Source organism: Salvelinus fontinalis, chromosome 21 (genome assembly GCF_029448725.1).
Source record: "Salvelinus fontinalis isolate EN_2023a chromosome 21, ASM2944872v1, whole genome shotgun sequence".
NCBI lineage: Eukaryota > Metazoa > Chordata > Actinopteri > Salmoniformes > Salmonidae > Salvelinus > Salvelinus fontinalis.
The window spans coordinates 15,615,381-15,630,930 of NC_074685.1; the positions used below are offsets into that span (position 1 = coordinate 15,615,381).

The 15,550-nt window shown below is 39.0% G+C and overlaps 1 long non-coding RNA gene across 1 annotated transcript; it reads right to left on the reverse strand.

Annotated features, from left to right (window-relative positions):
• Nucleotides 1-278: 278 nt before the first annotated feature.
• Nucleotides 279-6,687, reverse strand: LOC129818319 (uncharacterized). Its single transcript, XR_008753930.1, has 2 exons — nt 1,042-6,687; nt 279-831 (listed from the first exon to the last, which is right to left on the reverse strand). It is a non-coding gene; the product is annotated as an uncharacterized LOC129818319 (long non-coding RNA).
• Between the last annotated feature and the right edge of the window lie 8,863 nt (nt 6,688-15,550).

The window sequence follows — 15,550 nt, forward strand, 5'->3', positions numbered from 1 at the left end:
ACAGCGGGGACTGTGAACAGACACACACAATAACATACGCACTATACACACATGGATTTTATGTTGTAGATATGTGGTAGTAGAGTAGTGGCCTGAGGAAACACAGTGTGTTGTGAAATCTGTTCATTGTTTATAACTTCCTTCATTTTGCTGGACCTGAGAAAGAGTAGCTGCTGCCTTTGCAGCAGCTAATGGGGAGTCATAATAAATACAAAAAAGCCAGTTGAAAGTAGACTCAGCAAAGTATTCCACTCAGAAACCAGATCATAGACATAGCATTACTTTCATTTATAATTTTATTCATACAAATTTGTAGAGTGATAAGAGCCAAAGCAAAGTAGCTGTTAATGAAATAATGAATAAAAGAAAAGCATGGAAAATATACAAGACATGAAATTGTATTTTAGTCACACCAACTGACAATTGTTGCAATCGCCATATCAACACAGTTGATAGAAATTAGTTTTAATGCAGCCAATACAAACAAGACAGTAAAAACAGTGTCACAAAATAAGACAAAACCTCCATAAAAGCGTTCATATTTGATGATCGAGGGCCTCTGTACATACTAGTGAAACCAGAACAGTATTGTCCTCACTAAAGTGACAGAGGAAGCTACTAACTCGACTATTGAGATTCAGCCAGTGTGTGTCGTCAAGGTGAGGAGCTGTTGAAGGTGCCCCTTGGGGGTTGGCGGGAGGCGAAGGGAGATACGTCTTCGTGGGTGAACATGAAGGCGTCGCTCGGTTTTTGAAGTAAGTAAGTCAGCCATCATACCGTAGATCACCGGGTGCGTCGCAGGTTTGAGGCATGCTCCGCCTTCAACTCCTCCTGTAACACACAGGTCATGTTGGAAACTTAGGGGTTAGTGGTTTAAGTTTAAGGGGCTAGGTGAGAGTAGGAGGTAATGGTTGTCCTCCCACACCAGACACCTCTTCTCAAACACTGGCTTATCCTCCCTCACCTCTGACACACCACAATGTAAAAAGGGGGAACATTCCTAATTGTGTGTATGTATGTATTTGGGACACGAGAGCTCACCTGGACTTGGCCAGGTGCCTAAACAGGATATGTCATCACACGGGGAGAAAAATGGCAGGAGCAGTGTGTCCCAGGTTCCCCTTGTGCAGGCCAGGTTACTGTAAAAACACTTTGTGACAACTGCTGAAGTAAAAAAAAAAAAGGTCAAATATAGACTTTTGATTGACTGATTGTATAAGTAGATGTCCACTTACCTGTCATGTGGGAAGTAGCAGTGCCGACACTGCCAAGTGGCTGGGATGTCCTCCACTGACCTGGCTACCCCAAACACCTCCACCATCTACACCCAGCTCCCCATGACCACAGTTTGACGCATTGGCCCACCAGACTCATCACACAGTTGGGTGGAAGTGTCTAGGAATTAAATCAAAACTGAGAACACATAGAACAGTGTAAAACACTTACCTTGCACAAAAAATATGAGTAGGGCAGTGACTAAAACAACTGACTTGAGATGTGTGTGTCCTGGTGAGAGGAAGGTCATGTTCTTCGAGACGTTCTTCCTCAGAGGGAGCAGCAACAGAAGCAGCAGGCTAGAGCCTTCACACACTAACCCCTTCAGAGAGGACAGAGGGTACAACAGTCTGCCTCCTCAGTTCCTACACACACATACAGGTTAGAGCCTTCAGATACATACCCTCTAACAGAGCACATCAGGAAACACTTCCACCTTAACTCACCACACAGACACATGCACACACAAAGAAACCCCCTAAGATTCTCAGTGCAGACTTTAAACCTTTCTATGCAGAAATGATTACCATGTGTGTGCTCGTTACCTGTAGGAAGTTGTCTATCTGCTGCAGCAGCTCCTTGTCTATGGATGTTCTTCTCTCCTGAACATGTGCAGGATAGGAGTATAATTCTGCATCCAACATCTCTATGGAGAACGAAGATTCTACACAGTTAAATACAGAGTGAATTTAGTTAAATCGCACATTACACACAGTCCCCGTCTAAAAATATGTCATTATACTCTAGTATAGGGGTAATCAACTCTTACTCTCCAGCAGCGTTTTCCAAACTCAGTACTTGGGACACCAAGGGATGGACGTTTTGTTTTGTTCCCTAACACTACACAGCTGAGAATTCTTCTTCGGTATCATGGCGTTCACACATTTTGTCTGTGCATGCCACCACCTACAGTGCGGTAGTGTTTGTTCAATTGCAGTACATTTGAGATACAAAAATAAAAAGGGGGGGTGGGATTTTTTTATTTTATTGCACCACCAGCCTACCCTACACCTATATACCACTACTTCATCCAAAATCTCTAAAACATCTTATAAGTCTTCTGCAGTAAAATATTTTACACCCAGGTACTTCTCTGCAGCTGCCACCTACACTCTAAAAACCCACTACCCCAGTCCACTACTTTGACCCTATTGACCCTGCTCCTGCACCATGCCAACAGCACACAGCCGATTCAAATTATCAAAGCTTGATGATTAGTTGTTTATCAGCTTTGTAGTGTTAGGGCAAAAACAAAATGTGCACTGAGTTTGGGTAACTCTGCCCTATGAGGTCCAGAGCCTATTGGATTTCTGTTCTACCAGAATGAATTGCACCCACCTGGTGTCCCAGCTCTAAATCAGTCCCTGATTAGAGGGGAAGAAAGAAAAAGGGTAGTGGAACTGGCTTTGAGGTTCAGAGTTGAGTTTGAGTGCTCTAGTACAGTGGTTCCCAAACTTTTTATAGTCCCATACCCCTTCAAACATTCAACCTCCAGCTGCATACCCCCTCTAGCACCAGGGTCAGCACACTCTCAAATTATGTTTTTTGCCATCATTGTAAGCCTGCCACACACACTATACAATACATGTATTAAACATAAGAATGAGTGTGAGTTTGTGTCACAACCCAGCTCGTGGGAAGTGACAAAGAGCTCTTATAGGACCAGGGCACAAATAATAATCAATAATTTTGCTCTTTATTTAGCCATCTTACATATAAAACCTTATTTGTTCATCAAAAATTGTGAATAACTACCTACAGATTAATGAGAAGGGTGTGCTTGAAAGGATGCAGATAACTTTGCAATGTTGTGTTGTATTGGAGAGAGTCTCAGTCTTAAATAATTTCCCACAGTCTGTGCCTGTATTTAGTTTTCATGCTAGTGAGGGCCGAAAATCCCCTCTTACATAGGTACGTGGTTGCAAAGGGCATCAGTGTCTTCACAGCACGATTTGCCAAGGCAGGATACTCTGAGCGCAGCCCAATCCAGAAATCTGTCAGTTGCTCCTGATTGAATTAAATTTTCACTGAACAGCTTGTTGCAATTTCGATGGGGCTCTCTTGTTCAGATATCATTAAGTGGACTGGAGGCAGAGCATGAAAGGGATAACGAATCCAGTTGTTTGTGTCATCCGTTTTGGGAAAGTTCCTGCATAACTGCGCATCCACCTCAGATGCTTCGCTATATCACATTTGACATTGTCCGTAAGCTTGAGTTCATTTGCACACAAAAAAATCATACAATGATGGAAAGACCTGTGTGTTCTTATTAATGCAGACAGAGAAGAGCACCAACTTCTTAATCATAGCCTCAATTTTGTCCCTACATTGAATATAGTTGCGGAGAGTCCCTGTAATCCTAGATTCAGATCATTCAGGCGAGAAAAAATAAATCACCCAGATAGGCCAGTCGTGCGTGATGACGAGTTTCTCACAAGCAGTCAGACAAGTGAAAATTATGGTCAGTACAGAAAACTTTCAGCTCATCTCTCAAAAAAACCATCAATAATTTGTCCCTTGATAACCAGCACACTCCTTTCTGTACATTGTAAAAGCATTACTCGGTCGCTGCCCATATCATTGCATAGTGCAGAAAATACACAAGAGTTCAGGGGCCTTGCTTTAACAAAGTGAACTATTTTCACTGTAGTGTCCAAAACGTCTTTCAAGCTAGCAGACATTCCCTTGGCAGCAAGAGCCTCTCGGTGGATGAAGCAATGTACCCAAGTGGCATCGGGAGCACCTGCTTGCACATGCGTTACCACTCCACTATGTCTCCATGTAAAAGCTTTTGCGCCATTAGTTCAAATACCAACATGAGCAGCAGCTATGTTGGCTACATTTGGACCGTTAGTGGAATTCCTGCGAGAGTAATGGTTAATGTGATTGGATGTTAATTATTTGACTAGGCTACCTGTATTTGACATTGTGTTATTTCACTGAACACCAGCAGGTATTTCTCACTGGTCATCCCCAAAGCCAACACCTCCTTTGGCTGCCTTTCCTTCCAGTTCTCTGCTGCCAATGACTGGAACGAATTGCAAAAATAGCTGAAGCTGGAGACTTATATTTCCCTCACTAACTTTAAACATCAGCTATCTGAGCAACTAACCCATCGCTGCAGCTGTACATAGGCCATCTGTAAATAGCCCATCCAATCTACCTACCTCACCACCATATTGTTTTTATTTACTTTTCTGCTCTTTGCCCACCAGTATTTCTACTTTCACATCATCATCTGCACATCTATCACTCCAGTGTTAATTTGCTAAATTGTAATTACACAACTACTATGGCCTACTATTGCCTTACCTCCTCACGCCATTTGCACACACCGTATATAGACTATTTTTTTATATTGTGTTGTTGACTGTATGCTTGTTTATTCCATGTGTAACTCTGTGTTGTTGTTTGTGTCGCACTGCTTTGCTTTCTTTATCTTGGCCAGGTTGCAGTTGTAAATGAGAACTTGTTCTCAACTAGCCTACCTGGTTAAATAAAGGTGAAATAAAAATAAAAAAAATAAAAAGATGGTTTACTTTTATTATGGGCAGTGAAACGAGGCTACTCAGGCGAGAAAAAAACATCACCCAAATGTATAACCCTGTTAGAAAATATAAAGGGACTGTTTGAAAACGTGAAGCAAAAAAGTCACACAAAAAAAGTATATTTTTTATTTGGGCACCCCTGTTTGGGAATACCTACTCTAGTATATACGAAGCCATACCATGCAAGGCAAGGAATGGCAGTGCCTGCCTGTACATGTGTAGTGTCACCTTCAACCAAACCAGCTTCAATCTCATGCAGTGGTGTAGTAGTGGCCATATGCAGTATGCCCACCTATTTCTCTACAGATATACTCACGAACTACCATTGAGAATGATTGAACGATCCATTTTACTTCCTTAAATCTCTGCCATTATTAGGTGGAGGGAATTACCACCTACATACACCATACAGAGTAGAAAATTGTTGATCATTAACTAATACTCACCTGATGGCAGAGAAAGGGTCATGGTCAAAACTCGGTATGTCAAGCCGTGTTAGCTGGGGCTGGATAGTCTTGAACGATCCTTGTAACCTACCATAGACAGACATACATACATGCATACATACGCACGCACACTCACCTGTTTGGTATGATAGCTAGCTAGTTTTAGCTCAATGCTTGGTGGCTTATAATATAATCTCCCTGTCTTGTCTGTAAAGCCACCAATAATTGAAGGCAGCTAACTAACTAACGTTACTTATTGGTGACTTTAATTTATAACTAACCTGCGAAAGCTAACTAGCTGGATATGTTCAGGTAATATCAGTAACACAGCTTTTACTTTGAAAACAGCTAGCGACGTAATCATGTTGCAGCCCCTCCTCTCTATGCCCACACCATCTCTGTTCAGTCTTGTGGACAACATAAAAAAAAATGAATTAATGCAGTCGAAATGATTATCCGTCTTGGTTGTATATATTCGGAAATTGATTGAACGAACAGTACACAGATGACATTTGAACAAACAAATATAAAACGATCATGTTGTAGTTCCCTCCAGTAACCACAAGAACAAGCGTTCCTTGATTTTAACTGGCGGCTTTATTCTGTAGATTTAGTCAGAATTATCACCTTCCTTGAGAACTATAAAGCAAATGAAAATACAGTTAAGTACACTCTTACAACCTCCTTATTTTACGAGTGACTTATTAGCTTGGTATAACTCTGAAGTGCTTACATACATAAACAGTTTAGCCGGCGCTATAACAGTATCAGATTAAACACATGAATAAAGAAAAAATACGTCATTGGCTGCTTATTACAGAAGGGAGGAAATCAAACTTCACACTTATTATTCCTGGCATGAATTCACACTTCATTCTTAATTATTCTAACTTTACCATCCTAACATACATGCTTCAACCTTTACGCAATACACCCGATGACATGAAAACTTAGCTAATGGGATTGCCTTCCCTCCAAAAGTGTGTTGCTACAATAAGGATCCCCGGTACAACAGTTATTAGCTACGTAGTTCCGCTTGTCTTATCATTTCCCCCGCACAGCGAACACGTAAACAATTCAAACAAAAAACAACGACATAACCTGTAAGTCTAACTAACACATGTGAATATATCATGGGTAGCCATGGAAAAAGTCCCTTATCAATAAACCTTGCCATTTACACTATAAAGTGTAAACTATATGCTTTAACGTGAGTAGAATAACTATCATAGATTAGAATATAATAACTTCCCTGAGATTCTTTCAAGCTGCAATAGAACATTTATGCAAAGTCAACCAGGGAGGAAGGTTACCCTCCTCTTCCTTCTACGATATGGCAGGCTGCAGAAAGAATGTTGTAATAATAATGTGCAGAGCAGTTCACTATCACGAACGAGGCGGAGTTAGTAATTGCACATTCACATGCTAGTCCTCCTTAATAGGTAACTCGGAAATGTCAAAATGACTAGATGGTTGAAGTACACGTGCCGTCAACCAGTTAGCAAGTCAGACATTTCCGAGTTCCAACTAGCACTTGAACGCGGCATAAATTCCAAAAGTCTTCACGCTGTCTCCCAACTAGAATAGTTTCTACTGGATTTTTCACCGACTCGGATAAATTATTTATTCTCGGGATAACAATAAGATCGTGCAGAAACATGGTAAGCTAATAATCCAAAGTAAATCAATAAAAGGGAATTGTTTTGTGTGACATTCAAAAACTATTTATTATCATTTGGAATTTAACTTCAGATGCATGGGCTACTTCCACTTTCTTTTTGCCTTTGTTGACGGAATAATGTTCTATGACATTACTTTTGAGACTAGGGAGGATTCATATAGAGCCTAGTCTATATGTTATTATAATACAGAATATTTTGTAAACACCAGTTACAAGTGGTTAATTAAATGCGTGTTTGAAACGCTGCTTTGTTTGAGCATTCACCTTGGGTGCATCTCAATAGCCAAAGGTGGGTTCCTCTGCTCGTCCCTCTCCATTCGCCTGTAGTCTAGTGATTTCAAAGAACATGACAAACAGGTAAGATTAGATTTCACATGCTATGTCGGGATTTATTTTACAGTTTAGTTTTCAGACATTGCACAGATGAGGAGACGGAGAGAGGAAGACAGTATACTTTGAGACATATCCCAGCATATCCTTGCCTAGTTGGAGGACGTTGACACATTTTATTGCACCTACAGGATAACAATTTAACATATAGGCCTATTCATATTTCAGAGGTGTACCATAAGATTGACTTACTGTAAATCAAAACAGACAACATATTGTAAAATAGATAATATTAATTTGAGTTTTCAGAACACAGTTCAATCAAATGTGGAATTGATTTGACAAATACATTATATTTGAAAGGGTATCATTTATCTTCATATTTTGTTGAATAAAAACATAAAATCAAAATCAAATTTATTTAAATAGCCCTTCGGCCATCAGCTGATATCTCAAAGTGCTGTACAGAAACCCAGCCTAAAACCCCAAACAGCAAGCAATGCAGGTGTAGAAGCACGGTGGCTAGGAAAAACTCCCTAGAAAGGCCAAAACCTAGGAAGAAACCTAGAGAGGAACCAGGCTATGAGGGGTGGCCAGTCCTCTTCTGGCTGTGCCGGGTGGAGATTATAACAGAACATGGCCAAGATGTTCAAATGTTCATAAATGACCAGCATGGTCAAATAATAATAATCACAGTAGTTATCGAGGGTGCAGCAAGTCAGCACCTCAGGAGTAAATGTCAGTTGGCTTTTTTAGCACGTCCGGTGAACAGGTCAGGGTTCCATAGCCGCAGGCAGAAAAGTTGAAACTGGAGCAGCAGCAAGGCCAGGTGGACTAGGGACAGCAAGGAGTCATCATGCCAGGTAGTCCTGACGCATGGTCCTAGGGCTCAGGTCCTCCGAGAGAGAGAAAGAAAGAGAGAGAAGGAGAGAATTAGAGAGAGCATACTTAAATTCACACAGGACACCGGATAAGACAGGAGAAGTCCTCCAGATATAACAAACTGACCCTAGCCCCCCCGACACATTAACTAATGCAGCATAAATACTGGAGGCTGAGACATTCATGAATACAACCCCATGCATTATTTAGCTGTAGCCAACAATTACAAAAATACATTCCTTGACAGCTGCTTGGTTTACAGTTCTTCCTGTTTTAGAGTGCTACATTTCAGCCTTGAACTCAGGGTGAAGTTGCCCCTATAAATGCTGATCTGGGGCCAGTTTAATGGTTAAGGTTAGGATTGGGGGAGGGGGAACTGATCCTAGATCTGTACCTAGGGGAAACTTCACCCTGTAGCGAAACACATTCTACCTCTTCCTCTGGCTAAAGAAGAGAATCTCTTAAATCTCAAGGGAGTTTTGTTTCATTGTTTATATTATATTTATTGTTAGATATTCTGTTCCAGGTGGTTACAGGTTGAGTGACATCTTCAACTTTTCTGAGGATGATATCAATATCTTGATTCAATTATGAGATCTTCCTGAAAAGGGGTGACAGTTACAAGCAGGAGGCTCATTATATTTTCAATAAACATGGTGTGGTGCTGTATAATATGCAGTATCCAGTTCATATGAGTTTATCAACATTCCAGCGCTTTGACAGAACTGTAGGAAAATATTTTTATTTAATTCACGTGTCATCTCTCTCAGCCTGACAAGAACAGTCGGCTGCGTCAGGCTCAGGAAGAGGCGGAGGTGGTGAAGGTCATCATGATGGACAACATGGAGAAGACAGAGGAACGCAAGGAGAAACTGCAGGACCTTGACGAAAGGGCTGAGAAACTGAAGTCAAAAGTGAGACTGGGATTGCTTTTTAATTATTATTATTTACACACACACACTTGCACTGATACCATTTTTATCCTGATCTGATCCAATACAGATATTTTCTTCAGATGCATCACTTTTTAATATTAAAGCTGTTCAGACCTCACTCTGGCCAAGCCTTCCACAACCGGAGGGCCTTTTTGGTGTTCAAGAAAGACAGTGGTGTTTTGTCAGAACGGTGAATTGACTTTAGTGCTTGATTGGTTTGTTTGTTTGTTTAGAGCGAGTCCTTCAGCAAGACCTCAAAGAAGTTGAAGCAGCAGAAGAAATTTGACAACATCAAGGCCAAATGGAAGCTCATTGCTGTTGTTGCAGCCTCAGCCATAATTGTCATTCTAGTAGCCACCTTCATGTTGGTCAACAGATCTAGCCCTGAAAACACACATGATATAGGCAGTATCCCAATGAACGAAGGAGGCATTACACCAACAACCATTGGGCCTGGGAAGTAGGCTATAGCCTAGAATCAATAGGGTTGAAAAGGAAACAAATAGTGGACACTACTTGAAGGATACTACTATCGGTCAAAAGTATTTTCTAGCTTCTGTTGTTGATACTTTACTTGTCTCTAATGGGTGTACAAGGACTTCTACAGATCCATCAGGGAAGATAAATAACTTATTAGGTGCAAAACTTGTTAAAGAATTCCATTATTCAGAATCTTGTTGGGATTACCAATTATCTGTAAACTATTACATCTGATAATATTGAAATCAGAAAAGGTAAGACATTAGGGGTGATGACGAAATAGATCAAATCTTTTTCCTTTCAACAGCATTTATAATGCATTACTGTACATCTTGGGATACATAACTAAGGTTAACCTGAACATAAACTAGTTGTATTTTGTAGTTTAATTGAAAATACCCTCTTTTCAAATACTCGTGGCAATCATTTCCTTTGATATTCAAATACAGGTCTCAGAAAAATATATATATTTTGAATTCGTCTTTCAGAAAATACTGCAGAGAAATACCTATTTTTTTTTAAACAAAATATTTTATGGTTGCCAAATATTTTATGAAAAACCAAAAACTACAATAGTTGAGTTGAAATATAATGACCATAAGCACATGGTTTGGAGGGCTCCTATATATGAATCGTAATATAGATACATGAAGGACATGGAATCCCCTCAACAGCTTAAAAATGACAAACAAATATACAGTATTTATAATGATTGAGACAAGGTAATATAGTAACAGTTGACATCAAGTTCTTATACATGTGTAGTAATTTTGTGACATTGTTGTTACATAGGACTTTGGAAATTGCTTTATAATTGTACAAAGGAGTTATTACACAAGTGGAATAAGGACAGTCATTATCGTGTACAGTAGTTACAAAAATTCAACTCATTGCTATGCAATTAAAATGCAATTACCAATTATGTAACATGCTAATAAAATGTTGCTTCAAAAGTAATTACAGTTTTATTACACAGGCACAAGAACAGTTGTTAAGTGGAATGCTAATGGTTACAAAATATAGCTATTAAGTGTCAAGGAGACTAATTCTCAAAACTGAAATAACTATAGCCAAGGTAGGTGGAAAATAATGTTAGTTCGTATTCAGAGTAAACTGTCTCTTTAAATATGTTATAGTGTGTGTTTGAAACAACACTTACCCACAGATGGACAAAGAGGTTCCAAGTTGGTTTTGCTAAGCATCCAACTTGCTGTTTGCAGATGGCTTTGAATTTCTCTGCAGTAATTTCAGGTATCATAAAATTAATTGCAACTTTCTACCTTTTCGGTGGCATGTTGAAAGAGTCATACTGTAGTTGGCCGTCAACTGATTTATACTTATCTTTACAAAATATCATTGGTTTGACTTGATTATGTACACCTATGGCAATGGACATTTACAGAATGTTCAGATATAAATGTATTGTATATATCAAATATGACTGTCAAATAGATTGGAAAGTATAGGAGATTGTGTGTGCTCTATTAATTATTTTTCTATCTTCAACATGCAGTTGCAGATAAAGTTTGTTAGTTGAAGGCAGACAATCCAATAGTTTCTTAAAAGTAGTCACTTCCTGAGATCGGTATTGAAATATAAAAAAAGGTACTTGCTTTATCAGTTGCGTATTTAAATGGTTTTAGAAAGTAGTAATTTTTTGGGATCTGTATTCAAATACTTTTAGTCACCTCCAAAGTAACTATTTGTTCCCCCTTAAAAAAATGGTTACCTTCCACAAAGCATAGTTAAAACTATAGTTATCCCAGGTCTGAACCTGAATAACTTCACATTTTCAATGACACCATTCATTTCCCAAAGAGATATATCCAAACAAAAATGTGTGTTTATATTTTACTGAAGGTACACCACCATTTACTCTGCCATTCTTGAAGGCCTAGTTGATAGACATCACGTGTTGACAAAACAAGGCATTCCCTTGTCAAGATCAGGATTTAACTGACAATATTATTCCCTTTAAAATTGGTCTGAGAGATGTTGTATTTCAACATGCAACACAATTTTTAGAAAGGAGTGTAATGTCCCTCAATGCTGAACAACTGATTGATAGTCACATTAAATAATAGGCAATAACAAAAATGCCCTTGATTGCTAAATAACTGACGTATGTAGTGTAAACACTAGATGGGATTATGTTGTTGACAATGACACCTGTTCAACCCTTTTATAAACAGTCAACAGGAACTCCTCAATAGACAGCTGTGTCTAGTTCATTGACCAGTTGAATGGACATTGAGTCAAAAATATGTTTTGTTATCGTGCAGTTGCATTATTGATTTATTTTATCCAGTTGATTAAAAAAAAAAGTACATTAACCCTGATTGCTCATTATTTCGACATGATTGGCTAGCAATTACCAATAGGCTATTTTGTCTTTAAGTGATTTGAATGTATCAACCTTACTGCATTCCAAATGGGAAATAATCTCCTTTCCCTCATCACAACTCTGCCAGATAGTTTAGAATGTTTAAATTCCCTTAAAACATGCTTTGACTCTGCACTTTCAACCTATCCAATCATTTGGAAAAAGTCATCAAGGACAAGCTAAATATAACGTTTTTAAATGGAATTCAGCCTAGGGCACATATCATTTGTTTTGCATGCCAGTTTACCCCGGTGAAGGGATTTTGCACTTGATCCAAAAACCTGCATCTCCATGAGGGACATCGAAAGAGTATGTTCCACCCAATGATATGTATTAACCATAAATGACTGAACGGTGTGCTCGTTTGAAGAAACTGCGCATCCAGGGGCGTAATATCAGCAAAACAATTAAGCTAATTTATTTACTGCATTTCTACACAATTTAGAAAAACTAAAACACAAAGACATTATCACCTTGTTTCTGTAGTTTCATCCACATCAATAGGGGACTTGCCTAAGCATCAGTGTAATGGTGCGTGTCGGTGGCAGGGAAGTCAGGCGCAGGAAAACGAACTTGGTATAAATGGAGTCGTTTAATAAGTGCTCATAAAACTCCAAAAACCAAAATATACAAAAAATAATATAAGTGGGTACAAAACCCGTCGCACACCGACACATGACTTGCACATAACATACAATAAAACAATCTCCAACAAGGACATGAAGGGAAACAGAGGCTTAAATACACAACATGTAATTGATGGGATTGGAACCAGGTGTGAAGGAAGACAAGACAAAACCAATGGAAAATGAAAAATGGATCAGTGATTGCTAGAAAGTCGGTGACGTCGACCGCCGAACACCGCCCGAATAAGGAGAGGGACCGACTTCGGCGGAAGTCGTGACAATCAGACTGTTACCATGGTTACCGTATGATGTGCTATTCAGTCTGAAATAAGTATGCCTAAAATAGAAGCAAGAGTCTCTACAAGCCAGAATGTTGAATAAAATTATATTTACAAGTACTTTACCGGTTGTCTGTGCCGTTGGTCCTTTTGACCGTAGGAGGTGGAAATAGGGTATCCACAGGAAAGTGTTGTTTCACCGACTTTTTGCTGCCCCAGTAAATTCTGTCTCTTGTATTTTCAATCTCCCAAGGCATTGCAGGTGATGCACAACATGTTAACAGTAGCATAATGTAAAGGTATGTAATCAGCTGGAAGTGTTTGTGAAATCTACCTGCTGATTGTATGGGCCAACTTTCAGTCTGTGGTTCGGTAGGCTCAGCTATTTGTGCAAGTGTTTGTCACAGTGCGAATTGCAAACCAATAAACAGACCATCGTACTGAAGGTCGGGTTGATAACACTTCCCTGTGGATATTTTGTCAGCTGACAACATGTAAAGTAAATTGAAATCAAGTTTGTTCAACATTCTGACTGTTCGGCAATGCTGCGCTACATGTTAGAGAGGTGAGTAAGTATTTCACTCTCTGGGTTCTAAAATAGGCTAATAGGGGACTTAATATTCTACAAACTCATGTCATTCAATAATTAACTGCTACGCCTTAGCTCAGCAGCGGGATTAAAACGGTTTTATTTGACTAAACTAGCAGTTACCCTACCTATCCAAAGCCATCTACTACATCCATTTTACCTCTGCACTGCTTGGAGAAAAAGTAATGCTGTTCCATGCAGCTGTTTCGATGAGATATCCATAAAGCCAGTCCACCCGCCGGCATACAAACAGCCTTCCCTCCCGCTCCCAGGCATCTACATGGTCCTAAAGTCAGCACACTTTTATCGCTAAACTGCATTTGCCTTCGGGATTGGAATTATTTTATAATAAACGAAACATGCAACAATTTCAACGGTTCTACTGAGTTACAGTTCATATAAGGAAATCAATCAATTGAAATTAATTAATTAGCCCTAATCTATGGATTTCATATGACTGGGCACAGCCACAGGCCCAGCCAATCAAATTGAGTTTTCTCTACAAAAAGAGAGAAATAATATTCTACAATGTAGAAAATATAAAAAAATAAAGAAAAACCCTTGTTCCAAACTTCTTCCATTTAAGAATGATGGAGGCCACTGTGTTCTTGGGGACCTTCAATGCTGAAAAAAATGCTTTGATACCTTCCCCAGATCTGTGTTTCGACACAATCCTGTCTTGGAGCTCTACCGACAATTCCTATGACCTCATGGCTTAGTTTTGGCTCTGACATGCACTGTCAACTATAGACAGGTTTGTGCGTTTCCAAAGCATGTTCAATCAATTGAATTTACCACAGGTGGACACCAATCAAGTTGTAGAAACATGTCAAGGATGATCAATGGAAACAGGATGGACCTGAGCTCAATTTCGAGTCTCAAAAGCAAAGGGTCTGAATACTTATGTAAATGAGGTATTTCTGTTTTTAATTTTTTTATACACTACAGTTGAAAAGTTTGGGGGCACTTAGAAATGTCCTTGTTTTTGAAAGAAAAACAATTTTTTTGTCCATTAAAATTACACCAAATTTATCAGAAGTACAGTGACAACATTGTTAATGTTGTAAATTACTATTGTATTTGGAAACGGGCTGATTTTTTATGGAATATCTACAGTACATTTACCAAATTATATTTTGAAAGAGGAAGCAAAATATTTTAAGTATATGTTTTCTTTTCAGTCTCCTCTATTTCTCCTATTTCTTTTCAGTCTCCTATTTCTACTGAATGTAATTCAGGATTTCTTCCCTAATAATAATAATAATAAGGGAAATTTAACAAATGTTCAGAAAGATCAGTGTGAAGGCCAACTTACAGAAGAGGAACTTTTTGAGAAAATAAAATATTTTCATTCTTTAAAAACACCAGGACTTGATGGTATACCAGTAGAGGTATATCAGACCTTTTTTTGATATACTCAAATATCCATTATTAGCATGTTTTAATTACTCCTTTAAAAATGGTAGACTTTCAGGTACTCAACAATAAGGTCTAATTGCATTACTACTTAAACAGAACCCAGGTGGTAAGTATAAAGATCCAGTCCATTTAAAAAACTGGAGGCCTCTTACACTTCAATGTTGTGATTTGAAAATCCTGGTGAAATGCATAGCACATAGAATAAAAAAGGCTTTACCAGATATTGTTCATCCTGATCAGACAGGTTTTTTACATGGACGATATATTGGAGATAATATACGACAATTACTTGAAACAATTGAACATTGTGAAGCATCAAAGATACCAGGCCTGGTCTTCATAGTGTCACGTTCTGATCTTAGTTTCTTTTTTATGTCTTTGTGTTAGGTTGGTCAGGGCGTGAGTTGGGGTGGGCAGTCTATGTTATTTTTCCTAGGTTGTTTGTTTTCTATGTGTTTGGCCTGGTGTGGTTCCCAATCAGAGGCAGCTGTTTTTCGTTGTCTCTGATTGAGAGCCATATTTAGGTAGCCTGTTTTCAATTGTGTGTTGTGGGTGGTTATTTTCCGTTTCAGTGTTTGCACCATACGGGACGGTTTCGGTTGTTTGTTTGTGTCATGGCTGTCGTCCTCTTCTTCCTCTGAAGAGGTGTAGCAAAGATCGGACCAATACGCAGCGTGG